The sequence below is a fragment of the Homarus americanus genome, unplaced genomic scaffold (assembly GCF_018991925.1).
Source record: "Homarus americanus isolate GMGI-L3 unplaced genomic scaffold, GMGI_Hamer_2.0 scaffold34360, whole genome shotgun sequence".
NCBI classification, from domain to species: domain Eukaryota; kingdom Metazoa; phylum Arthropoda; class Malacostraca; order Decapoda; family Nephropidae; genus Homarus; species Homarus americanus.
The window spans coordinates 10793839-10816334 of NW_024739403.1; the positions used below are offsets into that span (position 1 = coordinate 10793839).

A 22496-nucleotide genomic window follows, 5' to 3' on the forward strand; every position below is an offset into this window, starting at 1 on the left:
AATATCTGTTGACAAGACGAAGGTCCTCAATCCTCGTCCTGCTCACCCTCTGCCTCTTGACTATAACATTAACAGCATGCCCTTGGAACTATGTAGCTCCTATAAATATCTTGGAATTTGTGTGAATGATGCAAACTTTGTCAGCAACCTTCGTGCCAAACTAATGCAGCGCATTAAACCCCTCAGAACCCTTGTTGGCAAGGGCTATGGAATTAACATCACCTATGCTCGTACTTTCTATCTTCACTTCATTCGTTCTGTAGTTGACTATCATGCTCTCCATCTTGTGACTATTCCTGCCTAAACAACTCAACAGCCTTGAGGTAGTGCAAAATGAAGCCATGCGCATCATTCTAGGATGCCCAAAATCAACCAGAATTGTAAACATGAGGAAAGAGCTCGGACTGCCCTCCCTATCTGAAAGGATAGCTCTACTTAATACCATGTTTTGTGTCAAAGTTTGAAGAACAATGGTTCCCAAACTACAGCTCAAACTGAGTTGATGTTCTATCTAAGTAATCCCGACTATCTCGCTAACCTTCCACAAAAGACTCTCTTTGGGGTGTGGCTTCATATAAGTGTTGCAGATCTCTTGAAACTGAATGTCCCAATCACCCCAGACGAACCCATTAATGCCATTCCTCCTTGGCTGGATATATCAGTTCCTATTAATTACACTCCTGTTGGTAGTAAGCAAATGTTAAACACCGATGTGATGAGATGTGTCACACTAGAAACTATTAACAGACACATAGAGAGTATTAAATCAAGTGAATGTTATGCTTTTACTGATGGTTCTGTGCAGACAAACACAGGTAGAACAGGCTGTGCAATTGTAATATATATATATATATATATATATATATATATATATATATATATATATATATATATATATATATATATATATATATATATATATATATATATATATATATATATATATATATATATATATGCTGATAACTGTATAGATATGTGAACACGCCTGACGCCAAGACTCTGTTACCATTCATTGTACCATTTATTCACATGTCTGTATTACTACATATTATTATACCATGTCTGATATCTATGCTTATGTCTAATGCCTATGTTCACTCACTAGGCCCCGATATACTATGTCTGTACCGCGCTAGTCGAGTAACTAGAGGACCTCAGTCATTGTCCTAGTGATGTCTAGCAACTCTCCTTGCCCAGCTAGACAACATCCCTCAGATCAGCCTCGGCCTACCTACGGTCCGGGGTCCCTTGTGCTCGCTTCTGTATCGGTCGGCTATCCCGCCAAGTCTTGTACACTTATTGAATATACCTACTGCTCGTGCTCTGGAGTTTCAAGAACCTTGTCTAGGATTGCATCCACCACATGGCGCAGTTGAGTAGCTCCAACACGACAGTTCACAAGTTGCAAAAGCCGGCCTAGCCCGTTTCCCGGCCCCCGCTGTTTCCCGCCCAGAAGATATACTCCACAGTGCCCCTGGATTTAAAGTGCTTTGTGACCTTGTGAAGTGCCCTAAGTGAAGTGCAGTGCCTTTCATGTCTGTTTGCTATGTCTCTGCGGCCCTACAGGTAGCAGAAACGCCTTCAGCCCAGTCTCCAAGACAGCACCTCCGGCATACACCCCCCGTCCGCACAGGCCCACAAGCCACTGACTGCCTCCCCTACACTGAGTCACCACCAGCCCTGCCCGGGCGCCCGGAGGGATACACCGCTGCCAGCCGTCTCCCCTCACTTCACAAATATTACAGTCAGTACTCTTTTACTTGCCCGCCAGTTCCTGCACTTAGGCAAGTACATTGACGAAAACATAGCACTTCACCTTATTCTCCTTGTCTTTCCCATCGCAACCATACCAAACACGAGATGTCTGACCACGACGATTTGCTGGGAAATTTATATTAGGATTATGAGGAAGACGACGCCTCACAGAACCCTCCCACCCCCCCTCACGCCTCACACGCCGGGCGCGCCAAATTCAAAGGATGGGAGCCGGGATATACGTCAGTTAATTCACTTCCTACAAGTTTCCCAAGAGAAGGAAGCCCAAAGACGTCAATTAGAGGAGGAAAAACGACGTCAAGAGGAATTGTCAAGACAGTCAGAGGAATCAGCTTACCGTCTTCAACTTCAACAACAACACCAAGCTGATAACCACAAACTCCTGGGACTATTGGAATTGCTGGCAACGAAGACGACTTCACCAGCTGCCACAACCAATTCGCCAGCTTCAGCCTCTTCATCTATCCTTCAGACAACGCCTCCTCACACGTCACCTATTCCCCTTGGGTATGCCTCAGTGCCTTCTCAACCACCTGTTCCAGTCTCAACTCTCGTCGACCTCTCCATGCCTCCTCCACCGCCTGCCGTCTCGAGCACACCCCTGCACAGCAAGTCTTCAGTTACCAGCCCCCCACCTCTTCAATCTGATGCAACATATCAAGTATACCGTCAATGGCGACGTCGTTTCGAAGACTTTGCTGTCATGTCTGACCTCAACCGAATGCCCCCTCATAAACAACTCATCCAATTAAGATCGTGCATCTCCCTCGATGTTCAACGCCTCCTAGAGCACACGCTAGCCATTCCCCCTGACTCCCTCCATGTCAGTGACAGAGGTCTTAGACGCCTTGCAGAGTCATTTCCGTGGCCTCCGCAATGAAGCTTTGCGTCGTAGGGAACTGCTATCCTGCAAACAAGCCTCTGGGGAATCATTCTCAGACTTCTATGCACGACTTAAGGACCTAGCAGCCGAGGTGGACCTATGTACAGGCGATCCTGTAACCTGTGCCGAGATCCAGCTCAAGATGATCTTGCTGATGGGTGTACGTGACGAGGACCTGCTTCAGAAACTCCTCACCCTCGACGCCGCCTCTCCCCTCACCGACTTCGTCACCCGTTGCAGGTCGCATGAGGCCACAAGAGAGGCTGCCTCAGCTATACACTCATCGCCATCTCAAGTTCACGCCGTCTCCACCTACAAGAGGAATCAACGCCAGATGCAGACGGCGTCCTCTCCACAGCCCCCGTCACGGTCACCAGTTTTTTCTCCCGAATCCTGCAGAAGCTGTCAGCGCCAGCACGGTCCAGGAAAGTGCCCTGCGGCTGATAGTACATGTCGAAACTGCGGGTTTCAAGGCCATTGGCCCCGCACACCTCGATGTCCCGCCAACAAGGTCTCATGCAACGCTTGCAACAAGCAAGGACACTTCGCCAAGTGTTGCGGGTCCACCAAGAAGCCTCCATCCCCAGGTCAAAATGTCTCTTCACCGTCTCCCAAGAACAACAAAGGATGCCTACGCGTGGATGATGCCTCGAGTGACAGGTCCCCCAAGCCCGTCAATGTTCGTCTGTCCTACGGCACCAACTCTTCCAACCTCCTGATGATACCTGACACGGGCGCGGACATCACGGTGATTGGACCAACACACCTGGACGCCCTCAACATTCCCAGGAGTAGCCTGTCACCCACAGCCATGAACGACGTGCTCACAGCGGACGGGTCCCCGATGTCTCCAGCTTTGGGTTGCTTCAAGGCAACACTACAGCTCGGTCCCAAGTCTTGCCTTGCCACAGTCCACGTCCATGAGGGCATCCAAACCCCTCTCTTGTCATGTGGCCATTGTCAGGACTTGGCCATCGTCTCATCCGAGTTCCCAAAGCCCATCCTCGCCGTGACACACCTCAACAGGTGTGCAGAGATACCTGTTTCAGCCATGACCACACCTGCTGCCGCCCGGGAGTTCTTTTTTCGTCAGTTCAGCGACGTCCTTGTCTCCAAGTCCGACCTCCAGAAGACGCCGCTCAAGAAGATGACAGGCCCCCCGATGAGAATCCACCTCAAGCCTGGCGCGACGCCTTTCGCCATCCACACACCCAGGCCTATCCCCTTTGCCATACGGGACAAGGTGAAGGCGGAGCTCGATTCTCTGGTGCAGCAGGGGATCATCAGACACGCCGGTGAGGAGCCCTCCGAGTGGTGCCACCCTATGGTCTTGGCACCCAAGCCTGTAGGTGTTCGCATCACAGTGGACCTCACCCATCTCAACTCGCAGGTCTCCCGTCCCGCCCATCCATCGCCTACGCCCATCCAAGCAGTCCGCAGCGTCACCCCGTCTGCAAAGTTCTTTACCACGGCGGATGCACTACATGGGTACTGGCAAGTCGACCTGGCGGAAGAAGATCGCCACCTCACTCCATTCATCACGCCCCACGGCCGCTTCCAACACTGCCGCGGACCCATGGGCTTCGCAGCAACGGGGGATGCGTACTGCCTCCGTGGGGACATGGCCCTGCAGGGTGTCACCAACTGCGTGAAGGTCGTAGATGACATCCTGCTCTTCGACGATGATCTCCCGGCCCACTTGAACCGAGTTCATCTGATGCTCACAAGATGCCGTGCCCATGGTATCACCCTGAACAAAGATAAATTTGTGGTCGCCGCCTCCCAAGTTAACTACTGCGGCTACAACATCTCGCCAGAGGGGATCTCAGCTGATGGGGAGAAGGTCAAGGCCATCAGGGACTTCCCTACTCCAGCGAACCTGACCGACCTCCGCTCGTTTATGGGCCTGGTAAATCAGCTGGCAGACTTCTCCCCTAAACTCGCCATATCAGCCCAACCTCTACGCCCCCTCATGAGCCCCAAGCGCTCTTTCCTCTGGACTCCTGACCACGACCTAGCGTTCAGGAATGTTAAGAAGGCGTTGCTGTCACCACCAGTCTTGGCACCCTTCGACCCGTCCTTACCAGTGGTCCTCCAGACCGACGCCTCCCGTCTATACGGCCTCGGATATGCCCTCCTTCAAGATCACGGCCAGGGTAGACTGCGCTTAGTGCAGTGTGGTTCCAGGTTTCTGACGGACACGGAGACCAGATACGCCATCATCGAACTAGAGATGCTGGCAGTCGCCTGGGCTATGGCCAAGTGCCGCCTTTACCTGTCCGGCCTTGGGCATTTCACCCTCATGACGGACCATCGCCCGCTCATACCCATCCTCAACCACTACACGTTGGACGCCATCGAAAATCCTCGCCTCCAACGTCTCAAAGAAAAGACCGCCCCTTACGTCTTTACAGCTGTGTGGCGCGCCGGGAAGCTTCTGTGCATACCAGACGCCCTCTCCCGAGCCCCTGTTAGTCGCCCCACACCTGAAGATGAAGTCGACTGTACCACGGCCGCGGCTCACGTTCGGTCTTTAGTGACACACACAGCCACTTCTCTTGCTGACAAGACGACGACGACGCCCTCCATCGAAGACGATAGGACTCTCCAGGAGCTTCGCATCGCCGCCGCTCAAGACCCGGCATACGTCCAACTCCTCGACTACGTCTCCGCTGGATTCCCCACCAACCGCTACGACATTCACGCCTCCGCCCTCCCCTTCTGGAAGCTAAGGGATAGCCTCTATGCGGACGGAGAGCTGGTGTTGTACGGCCCCAGGATCGTCGTTCCCGCTGCCCTCCGCCGGCGCACCTTATCCCGCCTCCATGACAGCCACCGCGGCGTTGAAGCCACCAGGCGCAGAGCCCGTCAGACCGTCTTCTGGCCTGGTATTGACGCCGATATTAAGAGCACGGTTGAGGCCTGTGAGCCTTGCCAGCAACTCCAGCCCAGCCAGCAACAAGAGCCGTACCTGTGCAATGACCTCCCAAAGCGGCCCTTTGAGTCCGTGTCCGCCGACTTCTTTAATGTGGCCGGAAAGTCTTTCCTGGTGGTCGCCGACAGGCTCTCTGGATGGCCCGTGGTAGTTCCCTGTGGTCGGGACACCACCTCTTCCAGGGTCATCCGGATGTTTTGTTGCTTCTTCCGGGAAGTCGGAGTGCCTCTCCGCCTCCGAACCGACGGTGGGCCCCCGTTCAATAGCCACGAGTTCAAGAGCTTCGCCGAACGCTGGGGCGTCCACCACATCGTCACCTCCCCTCATTACCCGCAGGCGAATGGCCACGCCGAGGCAGCGGTAAAGTCCGTAAAATACCTCATCCTCAAGACAGCACCAACGGGGAACCTGGACTGCGAGGAGTTCGACAGGGGCCTACTAGAACTCCGTAACACCCCTACCCCTGCCGGACGCTCTCCTGCCCAGGTGTTGTATGGCCGCCCCCTTCGTACTTGTGTGCCTGCCCACCCCCAGTCCTTCTTAGATGAATGGCAGATCAAGGCGGACGAGTGTGACCGCCGTGAGGCTGCCCAGATGGCCCAAGTGACAAGCCACTATGACGCCCACGCCCGCCCCCTTCCCAGGTTGACCGCCGGCCAGCAAGTACGAATCCAGGACCCGACGTCACACCGCTGGGACAAGGTCGGGGTCGTCATGGGCCGTGGCGAGTCTCGTTCGTACCAAGTCCGCCTCCCCAGTGGTCGTGTGTGGTGGCGAAACAGACGCCATCTCCGCCCAGTGCCATCCTCCAGTGACGAACCTTCCCCCCCGTCCCCCGTGTCCCCTTGCCCAGACCAGGAACGAAGGTCGTCAGTTGATCCCCCCATCGTCCCTCGCCGCTCCCCCCGACTCATGGAAAAAGAGTCCGTAGCCGCTCGAGATTGCACTACGAGCGTAAAGGGGGAGGGAGGTGTATAGATGTGTGGGTACCAAGATATGTGAACGCGCCTGACGGCAGGACTCCGTTACCATTCATTGTACCATTTATTCACATGTCTGTATTGCTACATATTATTATACCATGTCTGATATCTATGCTTATGTCTAATGCCTATGTTCACTTACTATGTCCCGATATACTATGTCTGTACCGCGCTTGTCGAGTAATTAGAGGACCTCATTTATTGTCCTAGTGATGTCTAGCAACTCTCCTTGCCCAGCTAGACAACTTCTCTCAGATCAGCCTCGGCCTACCTACGGTCCGGGGTCCCTTGTGCTCGCTTCTGTATCGGTCGGCTATCCCGCCAAGTCTTGTACACTTATTGAATATACCTACTGCTCGTGCTCTGGAGTTTCAAGAACCTTGTCTAGGATTGCATCCACCACAAATGAGAACAACTTTCGTATCGAATTTGTGTGGATCTCGTCCCATGTTGGAATCAGGTATCATGACCGTGCTGATAGATTGGCCAATGAGGCATGTAAGAAAGAAAATGTTGACCGTGACCTTGGCCTGTACAATGCTGTACTTAAAAACATTCAAGTCAGAATCATGAACTCTGATCTAGAAGAAGTGAGAAATGCAGAGAGACCTGGCAGTTGTAGCATTAGTAAATATGAAACATTTTGTGACAAGAGGTACCGGTATGGCCAGCATAAGGACAGAACCAGACAATGTGATGTATTCGTTGCCAGAATTAGGCTAGGATACAGACACATCTGGCAGTTAGTAACGCTGTACCCATACCGGAACACTCAGCATGTAAACTTTGTGATAAACCTTTAAAGCATACACTTGAACACTATATTATTGAATGTGACACTGTCAAAGACTTCAGGCCACCTGACTTATTGTATCATGAACTTTGTAATTACTACATTGAATCGGGGGTGCTTGAGGACATTCTTGATGTTTATCCCAAATTTGCTAGCCCACACTTATTAGTCTTCAATTAGAATATGACGTCCAATGTATTTCTTATGTACGAATCCTTCCCAGTCCTGCATGGCAGTGAACAGTGACATTACCCACATGAATCTGACCTCTATACATATATAGCTGTTAATGAATATGATGTATTTCTTTGTGTATGAACCTCTGTCCTGCGTGGCAGTGAGAAGTGATACCACCCTCAGTGTCAAGACCTGACTGAATTACTCAGAATAGGCAAACTGTAATACAAGCTTTGCCAATAAATTTGTTAAACTAAAAAATCAGTTTTGAGTAAAATACTTTACTGTACAGGTCCAAAGAATTGTATATATCAGCTATGTTGATTTTGTAAACCGTAGTCTCGTCACTAATCAGCACTTCCCCTGGTAACTGACCCGTCAACCAACCTGTCTACGCCATCTAGTAAGGTGATTCGTCACTTTTGTGTCCATACTTGCAGTTTCACCTCTTACCTGGACCACGGTTCTCAGTTGCTTCACCTACTCCATAGTCTTCGACCGGAGCCGAAAACGACTTCTCATGCTGAGTCCTGCCCGAGTGCAGCCAGTACACCTTCAGCTACTGCCGTGGATGGTTACTACTATTCCCAAGGCTGGGATATCTGCAGTACAACTTGACTTACTTCAACCCCAGTTTTCACGAGGACCGTGATCTTAAGTAGACTTCTACGTTCCCACTTTCCTCCATTGTGTTCCCTTTTCCCGTATGTTGTTTTTTAGGTAAGATTTGTACGTTGGTTTGTTAGGATTTTGTTGATTATTTTGTGTGTTGGGAGTTAGGTTCATATTATTCTATGTGCACCGTGTTTATAATTTCTTTGTGTTTCGTAGTAAGTAAATGTACATAATTTTATTCCCACTTTACTTTCACCTGAGGAGAGGGTTATCTATTCAGGTCCTATGCTTGTTCTGTAAGTGTTATGAACTTCTGTGAGCAGGTAACTTTGTTACGGTTGTGAATCGTTGGACCCAAGTCAGGATATTCGCCTCATATTCATACATGCTCACAACAAGGGGAGACTTTGTCAGCATATCCCATTCGCGACCCGTAACTATATATATATATATATATATATATATATATATATATATATATATATATATATATATATATATATATATATATATATATATATATATATATATATATATATATATATATATATATATATATATATATATATATATATATATATATATATATATATATATACCGTATATACCCGTGTATAGCACGAGTTCTTAAGACCAAATTTTTGGGCAAAAAGTTGGGGGTCGACCTCTATACGGGTAATAGTTTCGTTAGGTTGAAAAAAATTTACCAGTAACTACCAGTAAACAATGGAAACGATGCACCAACGCACCACCCGCTGTGAGTGTCGGTACAGTTGCCAGGGCAGATCTCTTGCGTCATCATAGCAAGCCCAAAGTAGCCAAATGCATGGTATGGTATGCACAGGAGTATGTAAAACATAAAGTATTCATTTTTAAAAGTGTATTTATAGATACATAAATTTTTGTTAATTAAATTTGAAACATCAATATGATGTGAGTCAGGTCATCTACACACAGTTGCCAGTTTCAAAATTTTCCTTTTAAAATTTTAAGTTACCGAGTATTTCTTTTCCCAAATCGTTTTACAATACTGTAGGTAAAACAGTATACTATTGTGCAAAACCCACAGAAAAAAAATTAACAAATGGAGACACCAAAAATGTAAAAAAAAAAAAATGCTGTCTGACTTGCAACACTGTTGGTAGGGTCAGGTGGTTCTAACAGTACCTGCCAGGACCCGGTAATCAAATTTATAACAATATCTAACCTCAATTACTGTAGTTTATCTGATGTAGGCAATATGAAGTAAAAAATACCAGTTAAAGTGAGAAATTGGAAGAGAATAAACAAGAAAGATGTTGGGCTATTTTTGGTAGGGCTGAGGGAGAGAGTACCAGCTGTTTGGTCTTTTTTGGCGGGAGAGTCACGCAAATATCCGTACTAGTATTTGTTTGGTGTCTTCTGTATTTTTAAAAATGAATACTTCTAAATTAAAAGTACCGTAACATTGTATTATATAAAAACTTGTCATATTTCTGGAAAATAAGAAGCAAGAAAATAAGAATACACCGGTAAACACAATTTCAACGTACGCTAAAATTAAAAGCTGCTTAAGAAGGGCCGATGCAAACACAAAGCCTCCACGACCAGGGCTCTGCCGTATCAGCTAGACGGTACACGTGTTTTTCGAATCGTTTTCAGTTAAAAAACTTTTACATCACAAGTGAATTAGGATAGAATATTATTGTAATATAACAGTTTTTAACTGAAAACCATTCAAAAGGCGATTACGGTAACATCTTGTGAACGAAAGAAAGCGAGTCATTGTTTTTGTCACGATTTTATCCCACTTTCCACTATAATACGTACGTCATTTCAGCAAAAATATTACATTTCCATATTCTCAGAAATAAATAGTAGTTTTGCTGAAACGTGATGTATTTCAATGTAAATTAGGATAAACTACATGCAGAAAACAAAAGACTTTACCTAACCTTCCGATGTTCAAGAGATGTTACTCGTATTTTTAATAGTTTTCGGTTAAAATACTGTTATATTAGTGATATTCTATTCATACTGTGGTTGATATAATACCTTCACGGAAATGTAATATTTTTTTGCTGAAATGACATACGTATTACAGTGGAAAGTGGGATAAAATTGTGATGAAAACAATGACTTTCGCTTTGTTTCGTTCAAAAGATGTTACCGTAATCACTTTTCGAATGGTTTAGTTAAAAAACTGTTGTATTGTATTACAATAATATCCTAATTGACTTGAATAAATATTACGATACCATATTTCTGAATATTTTCATTAAAATCCATCAAAATCATTTTCCTTGTCATCGTCTGCAGCACCAAACAGCTTCTCCCAGTCCTCTCCTTGAACAGGGCTAGAGGGTAACGTGTTTTTCGAATCGTTTTCAGTTAAAAAACTATTACATCACACGTATATTTTACCTAAACTGCGCCTGAATGAATATATTCTCGGAAATAAATAGTAGTTTTGCTGAAACGTGATGTATTTCAATGTAAAATAGGATAAAATACATGACGAAAACAAAAGACTTCACCTAAGCTTCCGATGTTCTTGAGATGTTATTCGTTTTTTTAATAGTTTTCGGTTAAAATTCTGTTATATTACAATGATATTCTATTCATACTGTGCTTGATATACTACATTCACGGAAATGTAATATTTTTTCCTGAAATTACGTACGTATTACAGTGGAAAGTGGGATAAAATCGTGACGAAAACAATGACTCGCTTTCTTTCGTTCAAAAGATGTTACCGTAATCACTTTTCGAATGGTTTAGTTAAAAAACTGTTGTATTACAATAATATTCCCTCCTAATTGACTTGAATAAATACTTGAATGGAAATATACAATATTTTTGTTGAAACTACCTGCGTTTCAGTGTAAAGTGTCGTAATAATAAATGGTAAACAAGTTTATAGGACGTAGAGTTTTTCTGAAGGTTTTGTTGTTCCATTACCCTCAAAATCTTGGGTCGACCTATAAACGAGGAATATCATAAATTAACGATTTCTTGGTCATAAAATCGGGGTCGACCTATATACGAAGGGGGGTTATAGACGAGTATATACGGTATTCAGAATTTTTAGAAGTTATACGTGATAATGAAGGATTAAATGTTAATGATAAACTAATTTAAGATAAACGCTATGCAGATGATACTGTTCTTATCATAAATATTGAAGAAGCATTACAAAAACTCTAACAGATTAGTGGAAAAAGGTAAAAAATATGGTTTAAGATATAAGGGTGTAAAGACTAAAGTAATGGTTGTTTCCAAATTGGAAATGCATCCTAAAATAAAAATTACGTTAGGCAACAGGGAACTCAAACAAGTCAAGACTTTTGTATAGCATTTGGGAAATATCATTGGCTGTGATGGCAGATGTATGGGAGAAATCAAAGTGAAAGTAGGGGAAGCGGCGGCGGAGTCATGAGTTATGAGGTGAAAGAAGATTATTAGGGGTTGAAGAAAAAGTGGTGAAACTGAAATGCAGTAGGAGTAGAAAGAATCTGGGCTCAACCAGATCGCTTCATCTTTCCTATTGGTGTTTTATCTTTGATTTGCTCCCTTGGGTCTTAATAAAAGGGACTTTAACTTCAATTAGAGAAAAATGTTGCTGAAAGGCAACGACTGATCTAGGAGTCGGAAGCATGAATGGACACTTTCAGCAGACACCAGAAAAAGGTTGGGGTCCTTTGAATTGTGGTGTTTTAGGCGAATACTGAGAATAAGCTACACTGACAGGAAAACAAATGAAGAAGTACACTAAGATTAGCAAAAACTTCAAGAGAAACATAATAAAAAAGACAAATGAGATACTTTGGTTATATATTGTAAGTGGAATGAGGGGATAATAACAGAAATATTAATGGGCAAAGTTGAGGGTAGGAGGGCCAGAGGAAGGCAGAAACTGGGAGGGATGAATCGAATTAAAAACTAGGTCCCCAGCTACAAAACCTTAGAGGACTGGTAAAAACAGCCCGAGAACGTTTAGAGTGGAGAACTGTGGTCGCTAACCTTCGGATAGAAAGACAGTACTCTCTGATTGATTGATGAATCTCCATGTGTCACTTGCATTATTTTGAAAGTCTTGATGGCATCCACAAGTATACTGCTTTAACCCTCTGATGGGAATTTAGGTTTCCTCGAATGGTCTTCATATCTCAAGTCTTTCAGCTGGGGTATAAGACAGTTTCGTTGACCTTCACAAAACATTCTCTACTGCGTGGATGTCTTACACCTTATGAGGACAAAATCTTGCAATAGCATACTCTAAGCGTGGTCAGACCAAGGGCTCCCCATAACTACTTAAATTTTTCTACATCTAGATGGATGAATGATTGCTTGATCAGGCATCTTTGAGTTCACCTTGAAGAGTAGAGATCAGTATAATATTAAAATGCCAATGTTCTGTCACCTACCAATTCCGAATCCTTCTCCTTTGAGTGGTTTTGTAGGATTTTTTTTTGTATGGATTACCCCAAATTATCTCCCAAAGAAAAAAATAGTAGTTATTTTTCCCCAGTGCCATGAGAGGTATCAAGTGATGATCTGTGACCTATAGAAGGAATTTGGAAATCTTTAGTTATTTTTCTAAACCACAATTTAATCTAGGCATATTCTCTCTCCCTTTTAAGTGTGACGCACTTTTATATTAATTATCACTCGTACGTCAGCCATACTCACATCATGTCATCCATTTTAGAGATCAAACCAAGGTTACTTGCAGAGACACCATGATAAGGCCATTATCACGGAGGGTGGATGGAGACCCACCCCAACAAAGGAAAAAGTAATAATTATTTGTATATAAACCAAGCCAAGGTCACGTGCTATTCATAATGATGGTTTACCGGATTTGCCATTGTTGATATACCATCTGACAGACTATACCATGTAATTTTTAATCATATATACAGTATATCGTATAGGTGCTGTCATGGCAGCTCACTCTGTGGACGTAGAGTGAAGCTACTTGTAACAGGCAGTGAATGCAGATAACAATAAATTACAACAATTATGTAGTTTGGTTTGATTATAATTTCACGCGTCCTTTACAGAACCCATGTATTATGACTGAATATTGTGGACAGGTCCAAATGAAAATCCTATATCCTAAGTCTCATAATAGTTTTGTAATGATATAATGCTGAATATTATTGCTTCTTGTGTCACGGCAGCCAATCACACGTCAGCTAACGTGTTGTAATCAGCCAGTCACGGTTAGACCGAGGTATAGACAATCAAATATATGAAATATTACTATAATAGATTTTGTACGAGACCTAATCTATTTCACAGCCTAACTACCAATACTGTATATGTGTAGCAATGGTTACTTACATAGCTTTTATCTAACAGTTTTCCTTTGATGGCAGGAAATCGCTAAGCATAGTGTATGGACAATAAGAGACGGTAGAATAAATTGGATAGTGGCAGGGTTTATCATGGGGGTGGGGGGTGGTCTTCACATATGAATATATGCTTGGAGCCGTCATGAGTGATTCATACAGTTACTGAGCTTGGCATTAGTCAATTAGATTAAGGGTAAGTCTAATACCAAGTCACCTTGGAGGCACGATTTGAAATAACTTTAGAAATTTAGTTACCTTTATTAGTCCCTTTTAACCCACAATGACAGCGCTTCCAATTCAGAGAAAGTCTTTAGTCTGGCTGGATGCAATCCTGTCATCTTACCCATTTTACCCCCTACCATCCTCTACCATATGTGAGTTATGAGACACAATTGCATCATCAATTATCATGACCCGCATTTTAATTCTATTTGTATGATATATTATTTTATCATACAGCAAACGCATATAAATAACATTTCTCCATATGACAAAAACTTTATCCTAAAAATAATTAAAATCCCTTTAACAATATAGGCATTCATAGATTGGGATACATTATTAAACACGATAGCATGTCAGTGCATCTCTCCCCCCTCCCCTTTTTTTAGTAGAGAAAGAAGGGGGTGGAAGAAGATTAGAGGAAGGAAGAAGGGGGCTTATAGTTCGGAAATTTTAGAAGTTTAAGAGGGAGGTAGTAGATGGCGGGCTAACCACCTTGCTACTGCTAGCTAAGCTAATTGTGTATTAATGCTATGCCTTAAGCTAGTTACTGTGGTTGATTTTTTAGAGTTGTTTTTCTGATTGGTTGTTCATTTTGGCGGCACTGACGCTAGACAGCTCACCCTAACCCATTTCCGGGTGTTTTGAAGGTTATTTTCAATATTCTCCCCTAACCTCTGCCCAGCAAAGAGACCTCCCCAACCTTTCCCTCTCCATACGTCACAACACCTTGCCACACTACCACAGTCCAGCAGACAGTAATCTGTATTAAAACTATAACCATGTATGTCATTCAGAGATAGGAGTAGAATACTTATTTAGCATCCTTAGTCAGGCTACTATTGTGAGGTTCCTTATGCCTATACCGGGAAATTTATTACAATGTAAATGAACATAGAATTGCCACATGTCATACAAAAAAGACATCCACTGTACCATTATAATTCAAGACGTGGGTTGGGCTCAAACGATGAGCAAGACAGGAGGATGTATGCAAGAGCCAGAAACCAAGCAAAGACAGAGTGTAGGAGGGCTGAAAGGGAGTTCCAGAGGCTGGTTGCAAGCGAAGTCAAGTCAAACCCAAAGGCGTTTTATCGCTATGCAAAGTCGAAATTGAAAACGCGAGTAGGAGTATCAGACCTGAGGCTGGAGGATGGTAGTTACGCAGATTCTGATCAGGATAAAGCTGAGGCATTGAACAGCTTCTTTTCCTCGGTGTTCACAAGAGAGGATGCAACTAACCTTCCTGCGTTTGAGGACAGACGGTTCGACACAGCACTGACCCACATTGTGTTCACAGAAGAGGGTATTAGAAATAAACTGTCCAGGCTAAAGGTCCATAAGAGTCCCGGACCTGACATGGTGCATCCTAGAGTGCTAAGAGAGTGTTGCAACGAGCTTGGAGAGCCCCTGAAGATCCTGTTTTGTAAATGCCTGGATGAACAAATGGTCCCCAGTGAATGGAAAGTGGCTTATGTGAATCCTATCTTCAAGAAGGGCGATCGTCACTTCACGAACAACTATAGACCGCTGAGCCTGACCAGCATAATATGTAAAGTACTTGAGAGTATTATCAGAGATGGCGCAATGGAACATCTAATACGAAACAACTTTGTAAAAGATTGCCAACATGGTTTTATGCCGGGGCGCTCCTGCTTAACACAATTGCTCAAGGTATTGGATATTTGGACCCATATTCTGGAACGGGGTGGTAATATCGACAATATTTACCTAGATTTTGCCAAGGCTTTCGACAGTGTACCCCACGAAAGGCTGAAAATCAAACTGGAAGTGTACGGAATTCGGGGAAATGTCCTAGTGTGGATAGAAGACTTTCTACATGACGGCAAGCAGTGTGTGGTGATTAATGGCACGAAATCGTCATCTGTACCTGTCACAAGTGGGGTACCACAGGGCAGTGTATTGGGCCCGCTGTTGTTTGTTTGTTTCATAAATGACATGCCTGACGTTGTACAGTCCTCCATACAAATGTTTGCCGATGACGCCAAGTTATTTCGGGAAATTAAGAACCAAGCGGACTGTGAAGAACTGCAGAAGGACCTCTGTGGGCTCCAGGAATGGTCGAAGAAATGGCTGCTGAGATTCAATGTCACGAAGTGCAAGAGGATGCATCTGGGGCGTACCAACGGTAAAGAGGCGTATCATATGTCCCAACGGGATGAAGAAACTGCACTAGCTGAGACTGTGTGTGAGAAGGACCTAGGTGTGTATGTTGACAATGAGCTGAAGTTCTCGGGCCATTGCGAGAAGAAGGTAAATCAGGCAAATAAATTATTGGGTCTTATAAGAAGGTCGTTCAGATATCTAGACGGTCCGTCCCTCGTAGCGATCTTCAGCAGTGAAGTGCTTCCCCATCTGGAGTACTGTCACCCCATCTGGTCCCCGAGATATGCTAGGGACTGTCAGTTGGTTGAAAATATTCAAAGGAGGGCCACCAGACTGGTGCTTGCACTTCGGCACTTCAGCTACCCTGAGAGATTGGAGCGCCTGAACTTGCCTAGCTTATACTACAGACGGGCAAGGGGGGACCTAGTTGAGGTGTATAGGCATCTCAGGGGGTACTACTCAATTGAGTGTCCTTACTTGGAGCTGGAGGACGCTCGCCCCACAAGGGGTCACAGCTCAAGATTAAAGAAGCCGCAAGTCCAGAAAACCGTGAGGGCAAACTTTTTCGGAGTGAGGGTTGTAAACTCTTGGAACAATCTACCAGAGAGTGTTGTGACGGCACCGAGTGTGAGCTCTTTCAAGACAAGACTTGACCAACACTGGAGTGGGTTCAGGTACATTCAGGAGCCGGTGCTTGCCCAGTATTTGTCAACAGTACGTGACAGACGTGACCGATCACCCGGGCGGCTAGCGAGCCGATCTTTTAGTGAAGAAGATAAATGAAAAGGAAAAGTAATCAGAGACGTGACCGATCGCCCAAGCGGCTAACAAGCCTATCAGTGGCGAAGAGGATAAAAGTAAAAAAGTAAATGTGGAACTGTAGCCGACTGTACAGTACAATCAATCGAGAATCTATCTGTAGGGTTGCCAGAATCATTCGTCAGTTGTGTCATATTTTGTAACACAATTGTGTAGGGATAGTTTTTGATTGACTTTTCAGTCCCGGACGAAAGTTCTTAATACAGTCAAGTGGAAGGAGCAACGTTTGTCCCCACCTCTACTAGACGGCTGGTCCGCTGTCCGGCCGCCTCTCCACCCTTCCTCCCCATCACACAAAAAAACATCCTTGCAGTTAACAATCGACCTCTGATACTTCCATTTCTCAATTCGGACTGGAAAAGTATGTCATTGTTTTGTTTAATTAATTCATTAAACAATTTACCCGATCAAGTTTAACATTACTTGACATAATAGGTTATATCATTATTAGATAATGACATAATGGAGCGTGTATGTCTTGGTGGCCAGAGGTTCGCAACGATAATATTCTCCAAGCTGTATTGTCTTTCAGAATGGTAGCCAGAAAACTAAGTATGAATGTGATAATATGGTTCATAAGAGAATGCTTTATCACCCCCCTTGATAATGACCTTATCATAGGGTCTACACACTTAACCTTGGCTTGATCCCTGCAGTGAATGATATGATGGGAGTATTGCTGACATATGAGCGACACGATTAATATAAGAATGTCACTCAAATTATTCATTCAGTCGCCTTGCTTTATAATGATGGCCTGTAGTAGCTTGTCCGCCATGGATGGTCTAGCACCAGCTTCCGTCTACCCCTGTAGTATTCCCACTGTCTGTTATTGCGCACCATAATGTAAAGTAATGTAAAACTTTATTGAATAAACTGTTTCTTGAATTATTAAGCAAAACAATGATATCCCTTCTCAGTCCTTATTGAGAAATGGAAGTATCAGAGCTCGATTGTTGAACTGCTTGGGTGCTTGTTTGTGTTGGGGCCGACGGCTTGACAGTGACCAGCGGGGCCACTGCTTGAAATTTGTTGCTAGATATTGAAAATTTTACCCCAACCTTGAAAGCTTGAAATAAATTTTTGAAAAGGTCCTATCGATAGAAAATTTCTATAACTGTTTAATTCTTTTTTATATAAATTTTCTGTTTTTATATTTAAGAACCATAGTTACCTGAGATATGACGATGTTCTTTTGGCCCTTGGGTTGCTAAGTAATCTGGCACCCTTGGGCCCATGAATCGCCAATTTCGCACCTCCCAAAAAACGTTAATCTCGTACTTTATTTTGAAATAAATGTTAAATATATTTTTAGTTACTTGTCAAATAAAGAAAGTTAAAATGTTCATAACTACACATCTGTCCTCTATTAAATAAGTAATACTATCTAGTCCAGTGAAATATCTGGCAGGGCTGGCCTGCCACAGGCTGAGTCACGCACCTGCTCCCCTTCACTCACCCTGGTCACTTACACAATAACACTGGACTAGTTTTACAATAGTCTCAACCACGAGATAACAAATTACTGCAGTACAATAATTCTACTTTTTTAAATATTAAGTAAATTGACTTTCTTTGATTTACTCAGATAGAACTTTAGTTTAGTCTCATTTGAAACCGCCCAACGAGTGTCTATTTTCCTTTGAATATTATCAATTATTTTCACACACACACACACACACACACACACATATATATATATATATATATATATATATATATATATATATATATATATATATATATATATATATATATATATATATATATATATATATATATATATATATATATAATTTTTTTTTTACAGTTTTTAGAATTGTATTGATCATAATAAAATAATTGTAATTGGATATAATTTTGTCATACCTCGAAATTTTCTTTTGCGATCTGGAAAATTCAAACCCGAATCTGGTAAACTTTGGTTTTTCACAAGTGGCATCACTGACAGCGACCCGCCGTCCAGTAAGAGTAGGGCTGACTTTACATATAGCATCTACCATGACTGCATCAAGAATTTTCTTCCTGGACTGCAAATCTGTGTCTGTTTGATTTTTGATTTTTCTTAATTAGATTTTCTTTCCAGTTAACATGTCCCTTATAATCAAGTGACACTCTCAGCCCGTCTGTACATCATACACTGTATTAAAAGTCAAATGATAGTAATTAAATATTTTCCACGTCATCTCACTCTACGCCACCTATTACAATTGATATTTTAATATTATTATAATAATATTAATTATTATTATTATTGTTATTATTATTATTATTATTATTATTATTATTATTATTATTATTATTATTATTATTATTATTATTACTACCTTTTTTTTTAAATGGCCTCCAGCCTCCCACAGTAGTCACACCTTCGCGTCCATTTTATTGCCTTAAAATGAAATCTCTCGTACAAAAATAGCTACCCTATCCGAGACGAGTCAGTGACTATTGCCTCAAAATCAATATCTGTGGCCGTTGTCGGATTTGAGGCAGAAGATCTCGTTCCTCCTAAGGCAAATCAATGCAGACCTAAATAGAAAGGACAGTCGACATCTCAGCCAGGCTGTAACGTAGCTTCTGGGCTGCTGCTTCCATTCAGGTAACACCTCTGCGATTCTGGTATATAAACATCTTGCACTTGTTCCCATCCCACCAGAGGTTGTGAACACCAGAGGAGTGAAGCTGCCCTGATCAACAATCAGAATTCTTTCCCCATATGCCATGATCTTGTCATTCTCGATCCTCCTGTGTGCACCATCGAGAGCTAGGTTACGGTGACATGCGGCCGTGGGATCGAAAATCCTTATGTCAAAGAAGGCTCGCTGTCCCTGCGTCCAGAATCCCCGGGCACTGATGTCCACACGGGCTTCTTGAATATATTTGAAGTCCTGTGATGGAAATTCTCACCGTCCAATGGAAGGAGGGTCGGTTCTACCTTGACAACATGGCAGATTTCCTTCAACATATTTGCTGTGAGATCCCTTACTTCGTCATGCCTTATGCATACGCAGCCCCTTTTCTTGCACACCATGGCGTGGTCGATGTCATAGGAAGAGCCACACACGCATTAGGAGGGCATACCTTCTACTGGCCTACCGTACCTTAAAGCAATGGAATCTGTGAATTCTTATTTATTAAGACTGAAACATTTTGCCTTTATCGGTAACGTTGTTAGCCAGTTCGAGGCTCCCACCTTCTGCGCTGTCAAGTTCTCTGGCACTTGCAGCATCAGCTGTTGCAGTTTATCACTTTGGGTGTGTTGTCTGATGTTCAGTGGCAGCAAGCTCCTCTGGATTGGTCAATTCCATTTCTCCCAGTCTCGGTGGTAGTGCAAGGATTGACCTTGCTGCTGGGATTAAGTGAAGGTGTTTCACTAGTTTTGGAATAAAATTGACTCTGATGGCTTCTTCCAGAGGGTAGAGGAGGGGTCCGATATCATGGATAATGCGCATCAGGTAATTCCAGTGATGTTTGACTCCATGGGCGTATGCCGCAAAAGCAGCATGTGGCTCTGTTTTAGCAATATCAGACAGAGCTTGGATTTTCTTCACCCACTCATTTACCTTTCCCGTTACGTACTCGGTCTTGAAGTCATTCGTGCCGATTACCGCACCTAAGTGTCTTTGGCCCTCCTTTGTTATTTTGAACCCATTTCCTCCGAACACCTTCATTGCCAGTTCATAGTGTTCTGGCTTCACAATGAGGAAGGATTTGCTGGCATTTGGGTGATACCCTATTTGTGGACCTCGTGTTGTTGTCAAGTCCCATCACTTTTTGATGTCCTCCACTTTCCTCTGCACTTGCAGGGGGATGTTTTTCCTTCAGTTGTTGTAATGTCACTCTGTTTATTGGCAGAACACCACCGGAAGATTTCTCTGAGAGATCATACCGCCAAGGACACTTTTTCACACTCGCTTCTTGTTTCCAAACGGGACCATTACCACCCTTAACCTGCCCGAGTTACAAGCCACAGCCTACGAGGACTTAACAACACCAGCGCCTCCTGTTGTGCAGGCACCAATTCTCCATCAGTCGGTGGGCCGAACCTTTAAACTGGAGGCCGAGGTACCACCAAGAGGAACTTATGTTATCATATACCATAAGGAAGATTAACATCTCTAATTTTCAAAAATGTATGATAACAGTGTCATGAGCACAGCTTAAGTGGAGAAAATTCATATTCAAGAAGGGCGCCCAAACGACTTGCATGGGCAGTTCGAAGTCACAAGTCATGTAGCTATACCCTGCATTTTACCATATATATGCCTTGTATTTGTGATTTTAGAGATACAGTCTTGCATTTCCCATCTTGTAGATAATAAATATGCAGTATTCGTGTGCCTAACCATAGTAATTTGCAATAATTATCCGTCATAATGTACCCATGCAGTAAGCCATATTGGTTTCACATACGTAATGTGGAAATAAATAACTGATCCAGAAGGTCATCCACGCAAAACGAATAAATCTGCACTGAGTAGAGAAGTATAATTTTTTTTCCATATGCAGAAATGTTACCGCAACCTCGGGCTTGCATCATCGATAGTATGGCACTTGTTCATACTGTCGCCGGTGACAAGAAAACATGAAAAGACATTGCAGACTCTATGCTGGCTATGATTCTCAGGGAAGGTGAAGGATGTAGGAGAATTGATGTGGTATTTGATGTATACAAGCCAGTGTCTATCAAGTATGTAGAGCGAGAAAATATGGCTGGAGATACGGAAGTTCTGACTTACAAACATATCTCTCAAGGCAACAAGATCATGCAATGGGCAAACTTTCTTCATGGCACAACAAACAAAAAGAACCTTTTAACATTTCCCATTTCTCAGTGGAAAGAAGCTAGGTGCAGGAGGAAAGCTGCAGAAAGCAATACAATCATGTATGTTACATGTGCGGAAGATCGTGTAAAAATATCTGGTGGATGAATTGAAATGTACACATGAGAAAGCCGATACGAGAATCATCGTACATGCTTCATACACAGCTAATTTTGCATATGAGGCAATAATTATTATTTCCAAAGACACTGATGTTTGAATGTTGTGCTTAGCGTTTGCCTTTGGAATTTCTACACCATTGTATCAAGTGTGCGCAACAAAGACCAGAACACGGTACATTAGTATCAACCAAATGGCACAGGCTCTCGGATCCTCTGTATGCAAGGCTATCCTTGGAATGCATTCATTCACTGGATGTGATACTGTCGGTTCTTTTGCTGGCAAAAGCAAGCTTTCAGCCCTGTTGTTCGAAAAATTTGGCAGTGATTGGCAGGTACCGGGAGAAATGTTCAGGCAACTACAAGGGTTTGTTTGTGCTTTGTATGGAGCAAAAAATGGCACTGATGATATCAATTTGTACATATATCAGCTTCTTTGTGCAAAGAAAGGACAGATTAAATCATTCCAGTTTCCACAATGTGCAGACTGTTTGTTCAAGCATTGTCTTCGCTCTTGCTATCAAACGGCTTAAATAGTTGAGTGCAAGATGTATGTGGCAGTGTATAGATTAGTCGACTGCATGTAGTTTATAGTGCTTGTGTTTTACTAGATACTCAGTTGTATCACTTATTAAATCATACATTAAGCATGCAAACTTTCCTCTTTGCATTTCTAAGCATTCTTTGATATCCATAACCTATGTGTATGCAGTTAAGAATAGTGGTACATGTATGTTGTTATATCAAAGCAGTGACTGGCAGTTACCAGTCATTTTTGTCAAAATGTTACTTATGCTTGATTTATCATCTAGCAAGGCTAGAATTTAATATCAAACAGTCTTTATTATTTTTGACAATACTATTTTACGTTCAGCAAGTTTT

General features: G+C 43.3%; 1 protein-coding gene across 1 annotated transcript in view; it reads left to right on the forward strand.

The window, feature by feature from the left end:
- LOC121874640 (juvenile hormone esterase-like) overlaps positions 1 to 22496 on the forward strand; it is a 214271-nt gene that overhangs the window by 107414 nt on the left and 84361 nt on the right. The window lies entirely within an intron of this gene.